At 44.5% G+C, this 19,042-nt stretch overlaps 1 pseudogene; it reads right to left on the bottom strand.

Moving 5' to 3' along the window:
* Positions 1-10,761: 10,761 nt before the first annotated feature.
* LOC134566164 (avidin-like) lies at positions 10,762-14,635 on the bottom strand (annotated as a pseudogene).
* Positions 14,636-19,042: the final 4,407 nt, after the last annotated feature.

The following is a 19,042-nucleotide window of genomic DNA, read 5'->3' on the forward strand; positions in this document are numbered from 1 at the left end:
GCAACTCACCTGTATCACGCAAAGAGCTTCTCTTATCTCATCCTTCTGTTCTCCGCTCTAAGCACTAACCGTATTAATTATTCACAATCCAGCTTGGATAAGAGAGGCAGACACCTGTGATCAGAAAGAGTGGAGAGAGTTTCACACATTTCAACCTGAAAATTTAACTCATCACTGTCAGGGCAGCATTCAGCATATCAAGAACGCATACGGAAAGTCCTCCCGGGAACCTGGATAAATGTATAATATAATCATTACAGGTGCACAGCAAAAAAAAAAAAAAATAAAAAAAAAAAAAAATTTCAGGTAAAAATAAAACTTTTTTGGGACGGCCGAATTTTGGCCACATGGCAGTTCGGTTTGGCCGAATTCCATTAATGAAGATAGACAAACCGAAAGGAGCAAAAATGGCCCAGCGTATTTCTAAATATATAAAAGGTATAAATATTACATGTATATTTTGCAGTACACCGATTTTCCCACCACTTGGTTCACAGGTCAAGTGAGAAAAACATATAATATATCAATATCAATTTTATTTACCGCTCCCTGTAACCCCTCTATCAGTCCCTTCTCACGTGATCTGTGAATAAAATCAATATTTGGTGACTGTTCACTACCCATCAATCATCTTTATTCTGACACCATATGTGGAATTAAGAATCATTAATCAAAACAAATATGCTCGTCCATCGAGAATTTTCTTTGGTTTGTGATTTGGCTACATTTCGGATCCGACTTTAGGAACTGGAACTGAATTTCAAAATTTCAGGCCAAACTGAAAAAAAATAAAAATAAACATTTTTGTCTAGTTTAACTATTTTGTCTTATTAGAACACTATAAGCACCAAAACAACTTTAGCTTAATGGAGTTGTTTTGGTGTATAATCATGCCCCTGCAGTGTCACTGCTCAATCTTTGTCATTGGGAGTTAATTCACTTTGTTTATCGAATTTCTGCTTTCTTGCTCTGTTAATAGCCTGCTGGAGCCTGCAGGAGCCTTGTGCGTGACTTAACTTCAATTAATACAGCAGGACATTTAATAAAACAAACAAAAAACACACTGTACTAATTGAAAATTATACCAGTTTCCGTGTTTGCTGTGTGAGTCACAACCAGTGGAGGTGTGGGTATGGCTGCATCAACAGAAATAAAAGTGATTTAACGTGTAATGGCAAAGAATTGAGCAGTTGTTTTGGTGCTCAGAGTATCCATTTAAAATGTGAAATTCACTTTGAATTACTAGCCATTCGCACTTCAGTGAATAACCACACTCATTCATCCCTCAGTACATTCCTCCTCACAACCACATTGTTCTCCTCCATAACCACCCATTTAATTATGTCGCTACCTTCCCTTATATCCAACCAACCTTTTGCTCCGATGCCAAGCTTTCAGTGTCTATCCTCCCAATGCTCTATTACCTGCTTGTCTGATGTTCTTCCATTCCCCATGCCGTCTTTATTACCTCCATAGACATTTCCTTTGTAGACCATTACCTGTAGCTTGTGACATAGAATGTTTGGATAAGAATGAAACTATAGAGTTCCATTTCTACTCCTGTGCGGGTTCTTTTTTTTTTTTTTTTTAATTCTTTATTTTTGTGTGCAAGAATTCACAGATGAGCCGTGGTGCCACAATAGCAGTCACGTGCGCAGATTCAACATACATTTCACATATGGCAACTAATACATGCACAATTTTTTAATGATAATGGTAGATTAATGAGCTTAAGCATGTGGTGTTCCCTCTATATTCGTCGCTAATACTGGCATTTTTAGCAAATGGAGCATAAACACCGGTTTATGTAGGGTTACGATTTGTTTCACTGAGGGTTGTCTGGCATATAGACTGCTATCAGAATCAGCATACGTTTAACAATCATGAAGTGCTAAGGCTAGCAAAAGAGAGTTAATTTTCACATGGGTAAGCTATCGTGCATTAGTCGTTACTAAGAAGTTAACGTGTACAATTTTAGGGAGGAAAGCATGCTAGTTAGGCATAAACGTCATGAGGTCATCAAGCTTAATTAAATAGTTGCATCAATTGATTAACATTAGATAGGTAACGGTTAATCCTACTAGATCAACTTTGCTAGTATATATGTGTTCTGATATGCAGTGCACTATGAGTCCAGAGGTTAGTAAATATGATTATGGCTAGCAGGTTTGACGCACTGGGTTTTTATGCTGATCCTACATCTAACAATGAGGAAATTAGGAGCGCGTTAAGCCGCATGGAATATGGTTATAGAATTCAAACATCCAGCTTTGCTTATTGGTGTAAAAATATTACGGAAAAGTAAAAGAGAAAAGAAGGAGAAGAGACAAAAGAAAGGGAAAGCAGAGAACGTTAGGTGTCAAGTATTACTGTTGCAGTCCATTATGCTCAGCCGATACCGGCTCTGGCAGCTTGACCAGTGGGCCAGGGATAGTTGCCGATCTCTGTGTGTACCGGAGTTGCTGCTACCCTGACGTAGACATGGTGGGCGCCAAGCTTGGAGTGTATGTCGGATTTCCAACCCATCAGTGTGGGTGCGTGGTGTCTAGGTGTCGAGTCTCCTCTCTTGCCCCGGATCTTTGTGAGAGCTGGTGCCCTCCTGCCACGAGCCTGGGGTCCATTCTGGTCCAGGGTCGTCCCTTTCGGGATGGTGCGGTGAGTCATAGTCGTCAAGCTGTGTCGTAGTTTTGCCGCTCTCCGCCTGTGTGGCCAGCACCTTTGGGTGTAGTGCCCTGTTGCTCTCTGCCCAGGAAGGCATACGGTCTTGGATTCATAAGCGTGGATCTTAGTAGTGCCCTGAGGAGGAGTGGGGTCTTGCTGTTGGGGGAATTGTCGCTGTATCTTAGGGCGGCCCGTCTGGTTGTCACGCTCTAGTGTGTGCGGAGGCGGACATGTGTCCCTAGTTTGTGTGGCCTTGCGGCCTGCCATGCCGGCGTTTGGTGTCTGCGCGGCCGCCTGAAAGGCCAGATATGGGTGTCCATAGTGGCGTCGGCGGGTGCTTGGCCTAATCCACGAGGCCACAAGTCGTGCTGCTCGCTGGTAGGTCACACCCCCATCCAACAGCATCGTGCAGAGATTCAGGCAGAGCTGATCTAGGGCCTTCAGGGGGTGGGATGGGTTATGGCTGACCTTTTTCCCTTTTCTTTGTCCTCGCTGGGCGGCCATTTTGGCTGGGCCTCAATTGCCTCTTGGAGTTACTAGTCGCGTGTGCGGGGTGTCCTATTTACGGTTTTAGGGTGCTTGGTTCAGTCGCTTGAATGATTTTGCCGGGATGACCCTCACCGGCCAGGGGGGGGAGGTCGGGGTCCTGGGGCTTGCAGCGTTATCCGCTGAGCCGTGGGCGGGGAGGTCGGCCGCCTCTCCCGCGCCTGCACCCTTTGGTAGGCCGCAACCCTATCTCTGCGCCAGGTCGCCTCTCCGAGTCCGGTGATCCGGCTATCAGTGCCTCGAGGTCTCACCGCTACACTGCCGTTTCGTGTGAGAAGTCCGGTGGGATATTTGTAGGTTAGTGCCGCTTGCTTGCCGGTTCTCGCACGGAGCTCTGGCCTTTTGCGACCAGTCCGCTCGGCAGTCAGGCCCCGCCCCCCCCTGTGCGGGTTCTGATGGTTATCTATGACTGTCACCAAAAGACCGTGTTTCCATGCATTACAGACACTGTATAGGCTCTGAGCTGCAGGACCAGTCACTTGGCCCTACAAAGAATGTACATGGGGCCGTGTCCACCATTTTGTCTGTTGGCACCACCATTACCATTACACAGTCAGTACTTTTAAACAGTAACAATCGCAAACTAAACCCTGGCGATAGATTGCAGAATGTGGGACAGGGGCCCAAAAATTTGTGACTCTCCTGGCAAAAAACAGGAAACTTTGCAACTATGTTCTTGAGAATAATATTTATGGAGTTTATTCTCTAATCTTTTATTTGTAGCAAACTGAAATATGAATGGGCAAAAGTAGGCTAAAATAGCTGCTTTAGAGAATTCTCAGACTCCGCTATAATCACCGTGGCTGTTTCCCATGCAGGGCCGGACTGGCCCACCGGGATACCGGGAAATTTCCCGGTGGGCCGCGGCACCTGGGGGCTGCAGAGGTATGTGCCACCGGGTGGCCGGTCCGGTGGCACACTCAGAGGGGGCCGGCCGCTTTCTAGGCTGGTGCCGTCGGGCCGGGTGGCAGCCTCGCCGGTCCGGCGGCACTTCTAATGCTGAGGACGGAGGAGCATGAAGGAGGAGGGAGGAGCATGTCTCTGTACCATGCTCCCTCGCGGTTCCCACAATTCCCAGCACAGGAACCGCGAGGGAGCATGGTACAGAGACATGCTCCTCCCTCCTCCTTCATGCTCCTCCGTCCTCAGCATTAGAAGTGCCGCCGGACCGGCGAGGCTGCCACCCGGCCCGACGGCACCAGCCTAGAAAGCGGCCGGCCCCCTCTGACTACTCTCAGGTAAATGGAGGGGATGGGGCACAAGGGGGGAGGGGGGTAATATTGGGGCACAAGGGAGGAGGGGGGGTAATATTGGGGCACAAGGGGGGAGGGGGTAATATTGGGGCACACGGGGGGAGGGGGGGTAATATTGGGGCACAAGGGGGGGTAATATTGGGGCACAAGGGGGGAGGGGGGGTAATATTGGGGCACACGGGGGGAGGGGGGGTAATATTGGGGCACACGGGGGGGGGTAATATTGGGGCACACGGGGGAGGGGGGTAATATTGGGGCACAAGGGGGAGGGGGTAATATTGGGGCACAAGGGGGGAGGGGGGTAATATTGGGGCACAAGGGGGAGGGGGGGTAATATTGGGGCACAAGGGGGAGGGGGGTAATATTGGGGCACAAGGGGGAGGGGGTAATATTGGGGCACAAGGGGGGGTAATATTGGGGCACAAGGGGGGCAATATAGGGGCACAAGGGGGGTAGGGTAATATAGGGGCACAAGGGGGGGTAATATAGGGGCACAAGGGGGGGAATATAGGGGCACAAGGGGGGGTGTAATATAGAGACACAAGGGGGGGTAATATAGAGACACAAGGGTTGTAATATAGAGACACAAGGGGAGGGGGGGAATAAAACAGAGATAGGGAAGAAAGAGACAGTGGGAGAATAGAGAGAGACAGAGAGGGAGGGAGAGTGAGACACAAGGGGAGAAAGAGATGTTAGAGAGGGAGAGAGAGACAGGGAAAAGGGGGAAAAAGAAACAGAGGGGAAGAGAGATACACAAGGGGAGGGGCGAAAGAGGCAGAGGGGGAAGAGAGTGACTGGGAAGGAGAGGGGAGACATGGACACAGAGGAGCAGTGAGGGGGAGAAAGAAACATAGATGTGTGTGTGTGATCCAGGGGGGGCAACGGGCAATTGCCCTTTCCCCCCCAGGCTGGCACTGTCCAAGCACCATGTGCCTTCACAGACCGGAGGGGAGATCAGAGGTCTCCCTCCCTGTTCTGGAGGCACCATGCAGGCAGCCGGCAAGGGAGGGAGGAAGAGAGGACCCGGGAGCTCAGCCTGCAGCTCCTCCGGGTCCTTCTTGCGCGAGTACAGAGCGTTACAGCGGTTACAGTGGCAACGCTCCAGCTCTCGCGAGAGTGAACTCTAGCGCTGGAGCAACGGGCTAGAGTTCACTCTCACCACTGCGACCTCTAGCCCCATACACACACCTAGACCCCCCCATACACACATTGCCCCCCACACACACACACAGGCACCCAAACACACATTGCCCCACACACCCTACACACTGAACCTTTCACACAAACTGCACCCCTCACACATTGCACCACTGCTCCTATACCCTACTACAGCCCCATATCCCAGCAGACCCCAGGTAAGTTGTCAAACTGTTCTTAAACGGTTTGACTACTTACTCTGGGAGCGGGTCCGGGCACTCCTGGCACCATAACCACTACACAGAGCAGTAGTGGTTATTGTGCATGGATTATTTCTTTAAATCTATAAGTGCCCCTCCCGAGATCAGGCTCTGGATCCGCCACTGGTGTGGGTGTATATATATATCTATATCTATCTATCGTATATTAATGTGTGTATTAGTTTTATATATATATATATATAATTATGCCTATTATATTTACACATATATTAATGTACATATATATATATATATATATATATATATATACGTAATACACAGAGAAATGTAATTGATATGTACCATATGTAATGAGCAGATATTGGCCAAGTCTTGTTGCTAGGTGCATACTCCAGCACAATAACATATTTAAAGTGAAGAGCGCACCCACAGGACTTTAAACTAAACAAGATACCGTCATTTTTTACAGTTGTGCGCTACATACATTTACCATTTCAGTCCCATGACCAAGCTTTCCTTAATATATCATGGTAGTTGGACTGAAACATTGGTTATATGCAAAGGCACGTCTGCTTAAAATAAATCTGCACTCTTGGTTTTTTTGAAGCCTATATGTGCTTTTTTTTTTTTTACATTGGAGTAATAATTTTTAATCTTAAATTATCTTTTCTAACGCTGTATTTGCACATTATGCTGGCGTGACGCATTATGGGGCTGGTAAATAATTTTTTTCCAGGGCTGCTTTTAATTCCCAGTCCGGCCCTGTTCCCATGCAGTTTTCAAATGGCTATAATTTCGGCATTTTAAACCAGTTAGGTTGGCTGGGGTGGTTCTCCTTTAAGAGCATAATTTTCACCATCCTTCTATATCGCATGTAAGATGTAAAGATTCCCCACGGAGGGAAGGTGAGCTGAAGAGATAATTTACCTTAACAAAACGACAAGGCTTCCAAACACTGGGACTGAATTAATCATGGGCTTTTTGTCCTGTAAATGAGTCTAACCGGATCAGATTTCAGCACTAATTAACTGAGGCTGGAGTCAACTGCAGGCCACTTAACATATTACTAACCAATTCTTTGCAATCAAACTTAAAAAAAAAATTATTAAAAAATAAAAATATTCATAACTTTTAAACCCATTTATAACCAGGGATGATGCAAATCCCACTATGTCGCCTTGATGCTGCCATGCCATCTGTTATATGTTAGTCATTCCCTAAGTATACCTCCCAAGTGTCCCCATTTAGAAGGGACAGTCCCTATTTTGGGCCCTTATCCCTTAGTTCCACAGCAATAATACTCGCAGTAATGTGTCTTTAAACTACAAATAAACGTGTTTAGAAATCAGTCTGTGTAAATAAGATACATTGTTTGTGTTCTAAATTACATTTTGGTTTTTAGAAATTATTAGTGACGGGAATAGAGCTTTGTATTCCTAGCACTATAGTGTTCCTTTATTGAATAATGTATTATATATTGTATTGTATAGTGCAGGCATAGGCAACCTTTGGCACTGCAGATGTTTTGGACTACACCTCCCATGATGCTTTGCCAGCATTATGGGGGATGTAGTCCACAACAACTGGAGTGCCAAAGGTGGCCTACCCCTGGTATAGTGGATCTGTGATGCAGGACATGGCAGGTTAGAAGTAAAGCCATTATTAAATGGTTTTACTACTTACAGTGGGGGGAATGCCATGACTCTTTTGGCACCTCAACCACGCTGTAGTGGTTATGGTGCTCAGAGTGTTCTTTTAATACATTAGGAATCCTATAGAAGTCTCATAGCATTATTCTATGTCTAACAGGTACTCTTATATAAAACGGCAACTAAAAAAAGAAAAATTGGCAAAGTCTACTGTTAATACGACTGGTATTGTGGAATAGGAGGAGGTCGACATGTAGTTTCTATGTAGAGGAACTTCTCCAGGTCTTAGGGACAGACACTGTGCCGGGCGTTAAAGGGGTAGTAGATACAGATCTACCAACTGGTGATCATGCAAGTCACACAAGAATGTCACAGACCGCAAAGTTGGTGTCAATGTCCTTTCTCTTCTGCAGCAGTACCAAAAATGGTTGAAAATGAAGCAGTTCTATTCTACAAACCCCCAAATCTGTAACCTCTAGTTCCTCTAAGTCATGGAAAAAAAAGCTCATTTGGCTAGATATGGAGATGCACGGCCTCTAGCGCCGTTAGGGCAGACAGGTGGTCATCTGAATACCTACACCTTTCAGGAGCAATGTCCTTGCAGACATCTGTCATGCATTTGAACTGATACGACATGGTTCTTGTTCCCAAATCAATAAATAAAAGATAGTGGCAATGATGCATTCTTTAGATCAAAAGTATTTCTAAAGCACCTCCCGAGGACGGGTTTTCCGACCATCCATCGACCACTAATGTCAATCCATTTGGATCCCATGCAGTTTGTGAGTGGACCTCTCCTTTTACATATTTATATGTGTGTATAATTTTACGAAGCGACTTAGAGGCAAATTCAATCTATACAATTAATTATTCCTTTTATTCCGTACATATGGGATAAAATCATTACAGTAACATACAATATAGCAGTACACCAAATCAGTAGTCAACGTGTTTCATGCTTTTTCAGCACCAGATGTAATGAGCTCCTCCCTTGCAGGCATCATGCTTGCAAGCGGAAGTTTTTAGTGACCCCCTTTTTGCCCTTCCTCTGTTTGGTCTTTTTACATTTAGCCCCAAAGTCCATCTCCCATCCCCTCCCCATTCTGGCTCAGAGTGGTGTACTCAAATGCTCCTCGCTGAGAAGCATTTGATTGGAGCTTGCAGGAGAGGCTGTGACATTGATGGGGGTGTAAATACCAGCATGGGGACCTTCTCCCACCGCTGGATTCCAGGCAAGTTTATGATAAGTTTTACAGGGGGAGCCAAATTGCTAATGCCCAATAGGACATTGCAAAGTGAACAAGAGATTCATTTCAAAAGGGTTGGAGTAACTCTAAGTGTTGAACCATTCTCAACAGGGTTTAACACAAAACTATTCCCCAGGGAACTCTAGGCATCGCAACAACTTTGTTGAGTATTCTATTTGGTTTTCAGGTGAAATAGTAAAGACCTCTGTCAAAATGAGTGTGTCAAGAAGATGTTCAGTAAAATTTGTTCTTTAATTTCTCCTTTCACAGATACCGATTCTCTACTTATCGAGGGACAGGAGGAGGAGATAGAGGAATGTGATATTCTTATAGTATTTATCCCCAGCCCTGTGAAAAAAACAACAATATCCAAAGTAATTGAGCCTGACTACTTTCAGCCACATCGGTCTCCAGGCCCATCAGGATTAGAACCTGCACCGTACAGTCCTGATTCCAGCGAGGATGCTGGTATTCTTGAACAGAATGAGAGAAAACTGCAGTAAGAATTAAACAGCAGACTTCTAGCCCAGAGGGATACAAATGTTAGTCTGTTGCAGAGAATAAATCACTCGGCATGACCAGGTCACAAAGGAGGAGCTCCATAGTTTGACTACTGGTGTCCGACTTGTGAGACCTTTTAGGACCAACTCCAAATCAAACAGTTCTGGGCACCCAGTTAGCTGCAGAACATCAGACCGATAAAATTTGGCCTTTGGATTTCCTCGTACATACATATGGGAAAAGGCAACCATTACTGCAGATTAGCATTTGGATTTTAAATATTTTATAATTATATTTTAAGAAGTGCTTTAAAACCCATCTCTTTAGGAAAGCTTATTGCCTTCTAGAACAACCTCTACCCTACTCTCTCCCAAAGGGCAGCACTCTACTCTCCTCCAGCTCTGCTTCACTCCCACCTTATTTGATTGTTATCTCATGTCCTATTGTGTTTTATACCCCACCTCCCATAGACTGTAAGCTCGTTTGAGCAGGGTCCTCTTCAGCCTATTGTTCCTGTAAGTTTTTTGTAATTGTCCTATTTATAGTTAAATCCCTCCTCTTATAATATTGTAAAGCACTACGGAATCTGTTGGCGCTTTATAAATGCCAATAATAAATAATTGCACCCTCACTTACGGATCCCAATAATGTATCACGTTTCACTCTGCATAGAGGCCATGTGTTGGACATTTTTAGTGGCCACAGACCAACAGATGCTAAATGTATTTATTTTTTAGGATAGCAACACATTTAAATTTTCTAGTAAACAATTTTAAAAGGGAGTTAAAATATATATTAAAGAGCAGAGAATATGTTATATTCAGACTTTTAAAGTGACATGCATAAATATTAGAAGACTCGCTGAAAACACTATCTAAAAGGCTGAGTCCAAACCTTTTTAAATCAAAACTATTTTAATTTAGAATGCCTTATTGAGCGTTCGTGATTATGTCCTCCAATAAGAACACTGTAAAAGAATAAAACTTACCAGGAATCCAGCACTGGGTGAAGCTTCTCCCCTGACATCACAGTCTCCCTTGAGCAATCCAACTAAATGCTTCTCACAGAGAAGCATTGAGTTGTATTGTTTTCTCCAGCTCAAGTGCATGTGTGTGCTCCGAGTTGGGAGAAAATTTTAAATTGAGAAAATGGAAGGATGAATGAAGGGAGGGGACATACATGATGCCCCTTAAAAGTGCTGCCTGCAAGGGAAAAGATCGTTAGTCTGTCACCAGCATGTCGTGCGAATGGACAAAATGTATTTTTTTGCAAAGATTTAACATTAGTGAACGTATGAAACTAGCCTTCAGCACAAAAGTTCAAGCATATCTGTATGTGCAGAGCTTTAAGAGTAAGATGCCAGCCAGTTGGCAACACTACATCCTGTGCTCTAAAAGACCTAGAACCACCAGAACGTCTTCTCACCCCAGTTCAGGGTGGCATCCCACCAGCCTTAGAGAACCTGCAACAATCAAAAACCAAATAGACAAAGCATGTCACGGTTTTGTATTTTTTTTATTTTCTATTTTTATACAAACAGGTCATTTTAGGACTGATTAGGTTCAAATGTCTTTTGGGGATTGAATGTGTCTTCTCCAACCCTGCAAAGAAAGCAAAATATGTATGTGTTTAGGATGTCCAACTTGAGACCACATGGATATAAAGAAATTTTGTAACAGGACGCAAACTATATAGACCATAATGTCAAGGAGAGACAGGAAGAGGTTTTTTTTTTATGGATTTACAATGGTGGCAGACACAAGGAGACTTCTGGTGAGCGTAAATCGAGAAGCATATTGGCCTTGCAGACCAAAAGTCACAGTCTTCATCTAGTTTAAGAGATGTTCAGGAGCCATTACCTAGTTGCCATCCAGTTCTTGTCTTCTGTGTCAACCTCTGACCTCAGTAGCCACATCGTCTCAGGACAGAATTCTCCAATACCTGGAAACACTGGCCGGCCCAAGTACTGACTGAGCCTGCAGGGAACGAACATGTTAAGCAAGACAAGAGTATCAGAAGGAAGAGTGAAGGGCTGGTGCTGTAGTATTACTTTAAAGGGCTGTCACATATACTTTGGGTAACCCTTTAACGTCACTCTTTGCAGACCACTGTATTGGGTATAATGTCAGGAGAACCATAGCAAGATTGCCTGTTAGCGGGGCAAACCGTTTAGCAATGGGTTTGTCCCTTTACCAGGACTCCGATGTTCCTCGCTGGTCCAATGACATGCTTCCAGCTTCTGCAGAGTCGCCACCATTGCCGTGATTGTTTGAAAGCTTCATCTGACTGCTCTTAGCTAAAAAGACGCTATTGACACAGCTGGCGGTGGAGTTACACCTTCGGCAGCAGAGCAATTAAAACTATGTGCAGTGTTTCATAGCGCAACAGTGCACATAGACTCCAGGCACCATGGCTACTTCAAATCACTGAAGTGGTTATGGTGTTTGGAGTAACCCATTAAGGATTTAGTTTGTTCAAATATGTTAACATCACAAGGCATTATAGTACATCAGTGATTGTTCAATGTTTACCAATCAGAGTCAGTTTACACTATTTGAGATCCTTTATTTCTAGCGTTTCTCCAGCAGAGGTTCTAGCACATATTTAGAGAATGTACAAGAATTCCAGAGTCAAGTATGACTATAGTCTGAAAGAAGCGACTCACCTCCACTCCAGGTAACCGACATTGCAAATGCTGGTTGCATACCACCTCCCACGGTCCCCACCACTTTCCCAATCATCTCTTCTCCTGCAGACCCTGGGGTGGACTCTACAGAGGACTTCAAGGAACCGCTGAGATAAGAACCTTCATCAACTGAGAGGGTGAGCATAGAGCCCAGGGAGTTCACCCAAACGCCAGATACATTACAGCGCTCTTTGTGCTGCTAAGAAAGGAGACCATACGGTTAGCTTGCAGAGAACATCCTTTAACAGATCCATAATTAAAAGGGACACTATAGTCACCCAGACCACTTCAGCTCAATTAAGTGGTCTGGGGGTAATGTCCCTCGGGTTTTAACCCTTCAGATGAAAATATAGCAGTTTCAGAGAAAAAGGCTATGTTTACATAGCAGGATTAATCCAGCCTCTAGTGGCTGTCTTCCGAACAGCCACTAGAGGTGCATCTGCGACACTGGAGGCATATTATGCCTCCATCACGCAGAGCGTCCATAGGAAAGCATTAAGAAATGCTTTCCTATTGACAGCTTGAATGCGCATGCGGCTCCATTGTCGGTGGAGGAGGAGAGGTCACCAGCGCCGAGGGAGCCCGGCGCTGGAATAAGGTAAGCTGATGAAGGGGTTTTAACCCTTCAGCGCCACGAGAGGGGGACCCTGAGGGTGGGGGCATCCTCAGGGCACTATAGTGTCAGGAAAACCTCTATGTTTTCCTGACACTATAGTGATCCTTTAACCCCTTAAGGACCAAACTTCTGGAATAAAAGGGAACCATGACATGTCACACATGTCATGTGTCCTTAAGGGGTTAAGCAAGACCCTACTGGGCAGTCACAAAGATTTCCTCAATCAAAATCTTGCTACAAGTTCTAATCAGTTGGAGGTTGCAAGTTATTAGCAGAGCAGGCAATAAGAAATTCCAATTTAAACTGACTGTTCAATAAAAGGAAGTTTAAACATTAGATCTCGCTTTATAGGAAGTGTATAGATCCCATGCAGGGGAGGTGTGACTAGGGCTATATAAATAATGTGACTTAAAGGGGCACTGTCCCCCCCTCCCCTCCCACACAGGGAGTATTTAATAAAATATAGAATCATATTGATGGTGTTGGAATTTCACCAAAATGTCAACCCAGTCAAGAGATATACTGAGACAGAGTAAGGACTAGTTTGTCTCTGTTCAATTCCTACGGCTGACACTTGTAGACACTGGGCAGAGCTACGGCCATCTAGAAGTGTCATGCGCAAGAGTAGAGCAGTAAGGTCTGCTCCTGATGCTGAAGCACCAGGAGCTGAAGAGGACCTGCCGGAGGAAGTTGTCCACGACTGCGTGGGACAGCTCTAGTTAACTAGAACTTCCCTTTACCTATCCACTGGACCCCCAGTGGCAGTGTCACTGTCGAGGGTCTTTGCAAATTGCACAGAGTTCCCCAACAGAGGCAGGGCTGCTTTAACTCCTAAATGGCTGATAATTGAGCAGGGACTCTGCCAGGGCATGATCTGTCCACCCAAACCACTATTAAGCTGAAGTTGTTTTGGTGCGTATAGTGTCCATTTCATTGGAATACCCAGAGAATTTAAACAACTTTTTGGCTGCACAATGTGGCCTTTGTCATTTCATGTATTCTGATTATGGTCTGCTGATCACCTACCGTGGAGTGCACAGAACTCTCTGTTTAACTTGTATGAGGCTTGGCGTGGTCACGGACTCACTGAAGATGAATAGGTTTAGATTAATAGCATTTTCTGTGTGCAATCCCTACCTTTCTCTTGCTTGCACATACCCATGGATGTATTTACCACAAGGCGGTCAGTGTGTGAAAGTGTGTGCCTGTGAGTGTGTGTGTCTGTCAGTGAGTGGGTGTGTCAGTGTGTGTTGGTTAAACCGTGTGTGCCAATGACTGTATCGGTCAGTGAGTGTACCAATGAGGGCATGTGTCTGTCAGTCAAAAAAGTGGCCTTGACACGAATTGGGGGGTCAAATTTAGATTTTGGGGGTGCCCGAATTTAGTCGTGCCTAGGGCAGCACAAATCCAAAATACACCACTGCACATACCCCATAATCCCTCACATTTGGAATCAAAAATGAGGATCAGCTTACAGGCAACTTTAAAAAGTCCACTAACATTAATCTCAGGACTAAATTTTTAAGAAATACTAGAAGATAAAACACACACACACACACACAAAGAGAAAATAAAATAAAAAATAAAATCAAACCATTCAAGTATTACTGCACGGTATGGGCTCTGCATGCTTCTAAAAGTGGTGTTAAACATTTTCTGGGAGCATAAAAATGAAAGCCATCAATGGGTTTAGATAAACATCCAGATCATATAATCTTCTCATTGCTCTCTTCATGTTCTCCCAAAACTTAATCACGCCAGGTGCAGGAATACAATACAACATGCAATTATAGGTTCCCACAATGCAGTCACAGTGCCTCCAGCACAGGTCAGTCAAGGTCTGCCCCACTTTACATACTATGACAGGAGAGGTGTATCACCTCATCATGGTCTTCAACAGCGTCAGCAGGTTAACGTGATAATTATTGCCATTAAGTTCGATTATACATTAAGACACTAATGGAATAAAATGGAACTTTACAAAAAAAAAAAGACAGAGAGATCTATGTAAAAAAAAAAAAATATCGACACTTGGGTGGTCTGACTTACCAGGTTCCCGCAGTAAGTACCCATCATATACAAACACACCACAACAGCCTGTACTACCAGCACTGCCATCACACCCATTGGAATGTGTAAATCCCCTTAGGAGGTTTCAGACAGGATAATTTCTAGCTAAATAATTAACAAAACTGTGACACCCTGAGGCCTATTAATTAGGCAGCCAATAGTCAGAAGGAAAATCAAATTGTGAAGTTAAGGCCAAAATAGCCAAATTTTGACTACAGGTGAGTTAGAGAACATTTTTTTTCCAAATAAACTATTTTGCCCTAAATTGTGCAATTGAAGTTTCAATTCAGTTTGCAAATCACTAATAACTAAGTTAATCCCCTCCAACTGTTCATGAATCCTAGTAATGCTGATCCTAAATTCTGAGGTGGATCCCTTTTATGCCACCGATGACCACGTCGCTAATTGGCATCGTGCGACTCAGAACTGCCCTGCATAACCGTGTGTTCTGTACACATGTGGGGTTCATCGACTAAACATCAAACTATGGCGACAAACACGCAGGCAAGAACAGCTGTGTTGTAAAAATTCTCCAGCTCAGTTGAAGTCACTGCTTGGCTAATATATCAGGAAGATTTATCAGAGAATTGCAGATTTTAGGTCAAAATCAGCATGTAACATCACCCCAGCTCCAGTGTCAGTACAGAGCTACAGGGAACTGTGCAATCAATGCACAGGCTGACCCCAGCAGCAAGACACTGGACACCAGGGAGAAAAGTCTAAATAAAATCAAAATAGTTGAGTGGTAAAATGTGTGAGTACAGTGGTGTCGCTAGTTGTCAACTGGTGCAGTAACTCATGGTGTCACCACGACCCTGTCGTGTAGAGCAGTGTTTCCCAACCCAGTCCTCAAGGCACACCTACCAGTCCAGGATTTAAGGATTACCCAGTTTCATCTAAGGTATTTTTTCTTTTTTTTCTAAAAACACCTTAGACAAAACTGGGTAATCCTTAAATCCTGGACTGGTAGGTGTGCCTTGAGGACTGGGTTGGGAAACACTGGTGTAGAGTACATGAATGTACCACAGACCTCCTCTGTGTTTTGAGTGTGATATATATGAGATGTGTTTGAGTTTATAAGTGTGATGTGTGTTGGATGTATGTGTGGTTGGCTGAATGTGATTGTGTATGGTTTGTGTGTGGGGGGGTTTTGTGTCTCTAATTAAAAACAATTGTTAATTGAGGGGAAAAAATTCTCACTTGCTTCTTTTGCACGCTAATTATGTTTTAATGCATGCCATTTTTAATGCCAAAACAGATTTTAATTTTCAGAACACTTAAATATCCCTCACAGAGTCATACAAACATACACACATTTATACAAACTCTCGTAGACAGACACATACGAGAAAAACATACACACACTCTCACGTAGACACAGTCTCACAGACAAACAAACTAAGGCAACTTACTAAGGGGGACTTCACACCCCTGTGCCCAGTGAGACATGAATAGAGAAAAGGTCAGGCATAGAGGAGTCGTGAACCGCTCAGCACCATCAGCCCGGAGAAAGAAGAGACCACCAGAATCTAGCTATGTGCGTTGCTTAGTATACGGTTTTCTTTGTTCCTGCTGGTGGTGTCACCAATTGGAGGGTGAGGTCCACACCCCCTAATGACACCACTGTGTGAGTATACCCGTGTGTATACATATGTGAGCGTATAAAAGTCTTTGTGTGTTTTGGGAATTTCCCTCAGAAAAAGGTGATAGGGGCATTGCGGAGAAACCCAAATAAAAATCTACAGTTGGGAGGGTGTGCCAATATACATTTCCTCCACATGTGCTAGACAACCTAAGTATACCTCTGGCCAAAATAATAATGAATAATATTCTAAAAGTCTGCTAGCTTTCAAGCCCAGCCAGACAGCCAAAAGTTCCTAAGCAAGAACAAGCCTTTTATCTCTCGAGCTATGAAGTGCAGATATAATCACGTTGGCTGAAATAGTCAGCACTCTGCAGTGGTTATGGTGAATGAGGTGTAATTTCTTGGTAAATTCCTGACATTTCCCAGTTTAGTGAATAGTCCCGTTAACACATCTCCCTCCAGCACAGGGCCGAACTTTGTTTCTCTATGACCACCCAAGCATTAAACAGATTTATTCAAGAAACAAATCAAAGTATAATTGAAATCCACATACCAAGGCAAAAATAGAGGATTTGGAATAAACATTTTTTTTTAATAAAAATTGTATTCACAGTTTGGGTATTTTGGCAAAACTTGACCAAAGCTCCATAGACCTTTTCTTAAAACATGCAACAAATTAGAATTTACATTTACCTTGTTATTTTGGATACAGATTTGTAATAATTCTGCATATTTTACAATCCAATCTCAGTTTAAATATATTCATTTTGCAAGGTTGTACTGAGAAGTGTTCAATGACCATGTCAAATGTTTAACCCCTTAAGGACCAAACTTCTGGAATAAAAGGGAATCATGACATGTCACACATGTCATGTGTCCTTAAGGGGTTAAAGGAAAACTTTTTTTTTCGTGGGGTGGGGATCTGAGTTGTGCAAGGGAGAAAAATATACGGTACGTATATTTAGTTTGACAGGGAGAGGGGGGGGGGAGAAAGGGAGAGATTTGGCCAAACTGAGGATGTGTAAATGGACACACTATTATAAAACTAGATTTTTTTTACCCACTCCTTTTTTCACTATTCATGCCATCTGAATAAAATAATTTAGTGTCTGTTACAGAGTCAATTTTTTTGCCACGGCCAGAACTCAAAAACCATGAACCAATCACAAATCTAGTGCATTATCAGTCTGTGTAAATAAGATACAGGAGTATTAAATTACATTTTACTGGCAATGCATGGTTATCAGCAACTAGAGTTCTTATAACCTCACTGGTGTAAAAAAAAAAAAAAAAGACAAACCAAGAACAGGTAAGGGGGGAGTGAAGCACCACACCTATAAACGATGTTTGAGATACGAATGATCATGTAAGCTCTGTATGGTAAATGGTTATACCCACCACACAAAATATGCATGGAATATGGTTTTCCTTGGGTGTATTTTGAATCTATACTTTCAATAGCTGCAGGTCTAGAATCTGCAGCTACTGCAAGTACAGCCTACCATAGGCTTTCTGTGGCTGTCCAGTCACTGAGAGTGATCAGTTTCCTGAAAAAAAAGTTATGCATCAAATAGTTTCAGCAAGTTGCAGAGCTGTGTGTTCGATGCAAATGGTTATAAAATAGTTTTATGGGGGGCGGGGCCTGGCAGCCAAAATGGACGGAGGTGCTTTCTGTGGGCTCCAGCACTAGCAGACATAAAACCGACTATCACAACCACCCAAACGGTGGCAGCTAAACAAAAAGCCTGTAAACGGAACCAGGACCACACGGGGATCAGAACGATACCCGTCCGACAAGCAAACGCAACGCAAGCACCTGAACCGACCATGCGGCCTACACCAGAACAGAGCCTGAGGCCTGGGGGAAGCGGCCGATCCCCCGAACCTTCTCACAAGTGGCAATCACACACTGCCCTGCTACCCCCCCCCCTCTGGACCGGCGGGGGATATCCCGGTCCTCGTGGGGGCCGACCACCCCCACAAAGCGACTCACACAAGCTGACAAACTTGCAACCGAGCGGGACCATGGGGGCCCAAGCATGATGGCGGTGCAGACACGACCGGCAACAAACAGTACCCTCACCACACCACCTACGCACACCCTGGAGTTTTTCGACCGGCTCTATGCCAAACTACGGATAAAACTCCGCACCAAAGGTCAGCACCTCCACCAGGTCATGAGGGAAATGGCGGCATGGATACGCCCGGCCACCCGGCGCCACCTTAGTCACTACCCACTCCGAGCCCCCAGAGCAGCCTCCAGCAGGGGGAAAAGCAGGAGACCAGAGGACCTGGAAAGAACAACATATCCCACTCACCTTCGCACACAGCAGAGTGGGTCCACTAAGCCTGCCCGATCCACTCACCACCAGAATTCTCCGCCCAACGCGGCGAGACTCTGCAGGCACGGACTGATGCTGCAAGCCGCGTGGCGCACCCCACGACAGCACTGCTTCTTACCAGCGATAGACACGAGCGGAGAACACCTCTAGGCCCTGCAGGTGAAGACGCATGGCCGCAGCACCACGTCCTAACTCCACAAAATGGCGGCTCCAGTACTAGCACGGATCTGGGGACATCAGCAGAAGGCTCGCCGTATGTGCTTCCAAGCAACATAAGCCTAACCTCCAGGTGTCTGAAATCTCAGCAGTCTCTAATCAAACTGGGGATCGGGTGAGAAGGCAGGGGGCTTACAGTGACTGCCCCGAAGATATCTGTTCCTCCTGGCTTACTGTTCATCTGGCGAACTCTTGTACTTTATTTTATTTTTATTTTGTTTTGCTCTGAATCCATCTGCTGCCAACCTTCACTGTATCTACCTAGCAAGTGCATATGTCTCTCATAACTAAATTGTTAGGATATGTCCCTAG

This window comes from Pelobates fuscus, chromosome 6, assembly GCF_036172605.1.
Source record: "Pelobates fuscus isolate aPelFus1 chromosome 6, aPelFus1.pri, whole genome shotgun sequence".
Classification (NCBI taxonomy): Eukaryota; Metazoa; Chordata; class Amphibia; order Anura; family Pelobatidae; genus Pelobates; species Pelobates fuscus.